The 4,697-nt window shown below is 45.5% G+C and overlaps 1 protein-coding gene across 1 annotated transcript in view; it reads right to left on the bottom strand.

The window, feature by feature from the left end:
- RANBP17 (RAN binding protein 17) overlaps positions 1–4,697 on the bottom strand; it is a 220,837-nt gene that overhangs the window by 4,404 nt on the left and 211,736 nt on the right. The window lies entirely within an intron of this gene.

The following is a 4,697-nucleotide window of genomic DNA, read 5'->3' as shown; positions in this document are numbered from 1 at the left end:
GAGGCGGGGAGGGAGGAGGATGCTTCTGGGTCGCGGAGGAGAAGTCAGGGAAGACTCCACAGAGAAGGTAATGTTTAATGAACTTCATAAAAATGTGTTCTAAGCAGAGAAACAGCAAAGAAGAAGGCTGGGAATGCAGGAGGTCGGGAGGCGGTTCTGCAACGGTAAGGAACCCAGGGTGGCAGGAGGAGCAAGACGGGTGCCAGGCGGGAAGACATGCTGAGGAATCTGGACTTGGTCCTGATGGCACCGGGAGGCAGTCATGGGTTTGCAGCAAAAGAGAGACGTGCTCAGGTGTGTCTGGGAACGTGCAGAATATGAACTGTGCCTGTGACATTAAAGGAGGGAGGGGCTGCTGCAAAGCCCGGCAAATGGTGGTGAGGCAGCTCTGGTTGTTCCCGTGGAGCTGCTGACACGACTTCTGCCTCTTGGACTCTCTACCTCCCACTCCAGCCCCTGTTTCCACAGCTCAAGGGCAGGGGTGTGGCAAAGGCTGACTGCGCTCTGGTGACACTGGTTTCATCCTCTGGCATTTCTGCAATCCAATTTACCCCGTAATCTCAGGCAAGTGGCTGAGCCTCTCTCTCCGCGTCTGATTCATTAGCCATAAAGAGGAAAATCATAATCCAGCACAAGGAAGCTCTGAGAATCAAATGAGAGGGTGGATACAGAAGTGCTGCGAAGAGTAGATAGTGCCACAAACGTTTAAGGTATATAATCACAACAGTAATGGGCTTCTCTGCAGCTCCAAACATCCACCATTGCATCCATCATCATCATCGTCGCACTCAGGCTGGCTGCACATGAGACCTGCCAATGCAGACTGCCTGTGTGTCCAGTCTCCCCGGGGAGAGGCGAGGGCTTCGGCCTGGTGCTGAGCATCGTTTGCAGGTCACATGTTCCTATGTATAACCTAACAAGCCGCCCAAAGTCATAGAGCCACAAATTAAATTGACAAGCAAAACTAACAGATCCACGGAGACAGTCTAAAATATTATGGGCTTCACAATGTGAAGGCAGAATGGATATTTTAATGGAAAAGATTAAAGTTAGAGGTACCGAACTCCTCCAGTAACTGACAAAGCATCCTGGAGTGATGTGCCAATTACTTTCTACGGTTCTCCCGTGGATTCATTTGTCTGAATGCATGTATTTATGTCTGTAATAAGTAAGGGGATGTTTGAATAAAACACTTTTCTAAAAATAAAGTTAGCTAAAATGGATGATTTTTTTTTTTATTCTTCCGGAAAAATGGAAATTAGTGAGCAAATCTGCTCAGATGGTACTGACGTGGCAGCTCGTTGCCAGAGTTCTTTTTCCTGAAAATCGTGGAGGGTGCGGGGAAGAGCTCAACCCTGCGGCCAGCTCCTTTGGAGAAGGGCCCGGCATGGAAGAGCACTGGGTGGGATGCGTACTATAGAGTCCTGCCCCGGCGACGGTGATGTGAGAGCTGGGAGCCTCTCTGTGGTTGCAAGTGAAGACGGCAAGGAGAGCGCTCTCCGAATGGACCAGCCCACGGGTCACAGAGCACCGTGGGATGTGCCCAGTTTCTTTACTCCGACTGTGGTGATCCTCCCTGGCGTGGCCCATGGAATCTCCTGGCTCGAGGAAGTGCCCCATTTCGTTATTGATTATGTACAGATAACTCAGATTATTGTCTCCTCACAATCATCTAACTTCACTGAGAGTTACAGTGAAAAAAATTACCTACTATAGTAAATAGTTCAAAAAGTATCCCTACATGTCAACCAGATGCATGCGGACTCGCTCACAGCCTGGTGTGAACAAATCAATTGTCATCTAATTTTTTTAAATTATGGGGGAAAAAGTATCCGTATTTGGTCTGGCATATGTGTTAGTATGGATTTTGAATGACGGTGCTTCTGGTCTGAAAATTTGTAATCTTCTAAACAAAGCTACTCTACAAATACCTGTCCTAGAAAAACAAAATGAAGCAAGTTATGTTACCCGTGTCTCTGTTCACGCCTAGAGCTCGCTGCTTCCCCCATAAAGTGTGGGGGCCACTCTCCCTGCACAGGTGCTAACTCAGTGCTTCCTGCTCCACCTCCTGCTGACAGAGTCCGCGGAGATGTGGTGTCTGCTGGGTGCTGGGAGCATGAGGAACTGTCCTCTGTACCCCCAGTGGCCAGCATGGCATCTAATGCACATCAGAGCTATAGGAAAATAGCTCCTGAGTGAAGACTGAATACATGAAAATGAGTAAGTGAACGAATGGGAAAGAATGAGTGACATATCAAGTATAAAGAGCTAAAGATGAAGAGCCTGCTGATCAGGGAAATGGAAAACGGGCTGGGCAAGGGTAACTTGTCTTGTCCAAGGTGGTGGAAGGCGGCTTTGGTTTAGACCAGTGATCTTCAGCCTTTTTCATCTCATGGCACACACATAACTAATTACTAAAATTATGCAGCACACCAAAAATATACTTTTTGCTGACTGATCTGACAAAAAATAGGTATAATTTTGATTCATTCACACGGGACACCTATTATTGTGTTGGCTGTTGCCATTGCTTTATTTGACCATCTAAGGGAAAAGAGGTCAGTGTCCCACTGCAGGTTTTAAACATTCTTGCGTCAAAGAAAGGACAAACCTAAGAAAAGGTGAGACCAAAGAGAAAGTGTCCATGTGCCTAAGTCTAGGTGGGGTGGGAGGAGGGGGACAAAGCAAGGATGACCAGGGCTGTGTCCAAGAGGGCATGGTTGCAGAGTGGGGTCCCTTAATTGTTAGGCAGGGGTCTTAATGGGAAGAGGGGTAGCATACAAAATGACCTGCCCCTCTGGCCAAGCTAGATGGGCCTTGGTTTTGATGTAATGAGTAGCCGAGGCTTTGAGGAACAACCAATACTAAATGCAACAAACACTCAAGAGCTGCTCTGAGTCTCAGGGATCCTTCGGCAGAGGACCGGGTGTGCAGAAGGCCAGGAAGAGGGGAGGGTCCAGGTCTGGGAGAACCTGAGTGCTGCCGAGGGAGGAGAAGCTTCCAGAGTTTCTGTGCTTGGAAATAGGGGAGATGCTGTCACTCCCACGTGCTGGGGCTGAGGCCCCGGGCGCAGCCGATATTGAAATGTGATCCTTCTCAGATTAGATACCAGTCATCTTTAGGGAAAAGGAATCAATTGTTCTCTTTGTCTGCTGCCTACTGATGTGGTGTTAGTGGAATGCTATGGAGAATGAAAGTAATAGACAAATAAGCATATATTTCCCTGCCTGCATTAACTAAGCCTCACGATCCAAGTTACATTAAATCTTTTAATATCTGTGCACATTAAGTACACTCGTAAATTCTTGTATGTCTTTGTAGCCTCATAATAGAAGCAAGTATTTAGCACTTTAAATGAAAAAAAAAAATCAAATGAAACACAAGAGGAGGTGAGCCTCTTTTTTAAAGAAATAAGATTGCAATCAATTATGGGTGACCCCTTCTCCCCCGAAAACTCATTTGGGAGCCCTGCCTACTTGGCCTTTGCACAGTGTGAGCTTTGCTTAAAAAAAAAAAAAAAAAAAAAGGAAAAGGCTTCTTACCAGTAAAGTTACAGCAGGACTGGTTCCCTCAGCAGCTCTGGTCATATGTTACACTGCATGTCACATCTACACTGACAGCACCCTCCTCCTCCACCCCCTCTTACGGCAAGTTAAGGGATGTCTTTTCTCCAAGTGATAAATGACCTAGAATCTTTCAAAACTCTTCCATCTATTGTAAAATCTAAGGAAATACACAACCTAGTTCTGCTGTTGTTTCAATTTCCTCCATTACCAACATTACCCCTAGTTCTCAAAACATTCATTTGAATCATCATTTATTGGGGAAAGAATTACCTGCCAGTCTCCTAGCTTATAAGAAAGAAGATAAAGTTGGAACGCAACTTCAGGATTAATTAATTGAGAGGACTGCATGCAATGTGTCTATTCTGAATGTTACAGCACACATCACAATGAAAACAGTTTTATTTTCCATGGTTGAAATAAATTATCATAAATAATTCATTTCGATGGCAGAGATGTACTGGAGAGCAAGAGCAACGAAATTGACTACACTACACTGTGAGCCTCATTCTTGAATCTTCATTATCCATTGGAAACTTTTTACGAGAAGTAAATCATATTTCAAGTGGCTGCAGATCTCATAAAGCAGCTTGCTGCATTAAAATACAACCAGAGAACCCGGGGCCCTGCAAGGCTGCAGGGTTTGCCACTCAGCTCCAGCTGGGAAACTCTTTCTTCCTCTTCTCTTGCTAACATCAAACAGAACACTTTTCAATTTGAAGTGAAAATTAAGCATCACTTGTCAAAAACATCATCTCAATTTCCTCTGGGTAGAAATGGTGGGAAAATGTAAGGAGAGGAGCAGCTTTCAACTCAAGTCATTTTCCGCTCATTTTTATTCAAGTGAAACTTATTTCTAGTTCATGGTCCTGTGTGAATGACTGGCCTATACTAGCCCCTGGGGGTCCCTGAATTAGCCAACAGGTGTGCGAGCTCAAGGGGGACTAACGAAGGCACAGGTGCTCTGGTTCTGTCTAAAAGGATCAGTCTATCTTCAGAGGATCTTTAACTTGAATCTTAACAAACGCCTAGAGCAGGGGTTCTCAACCTTGGCTGCACATTAGAATCACCTGGGAATCTTTTTAAAATCCTCATTTCTGGGCCCCGTCCTCCGGAAATTCTGTTTCTTTGTTA

The sequence above is a fragment of the Myotis brandtii genome, unplaced genomic scaffold (assembly GCF_000412655.1).
Source record: "Myotis brandtii unplaced genomic scaffold, ASM41265v1 scaffold6, whole genome shotgun sequence".
In the NCBI taxonomy this organism is placed as follows: domain Eukaryota; kingdom Metazoa; phylum Chordata; class Mammalia; order Chiroptera; family Vespertilionidae; genus Myotis; species Myotis brandtii.
Note: the sequence above shows the minus strand (reverse complement) of the source record. Positions and strands in the feature narration are given on the sequence as shown.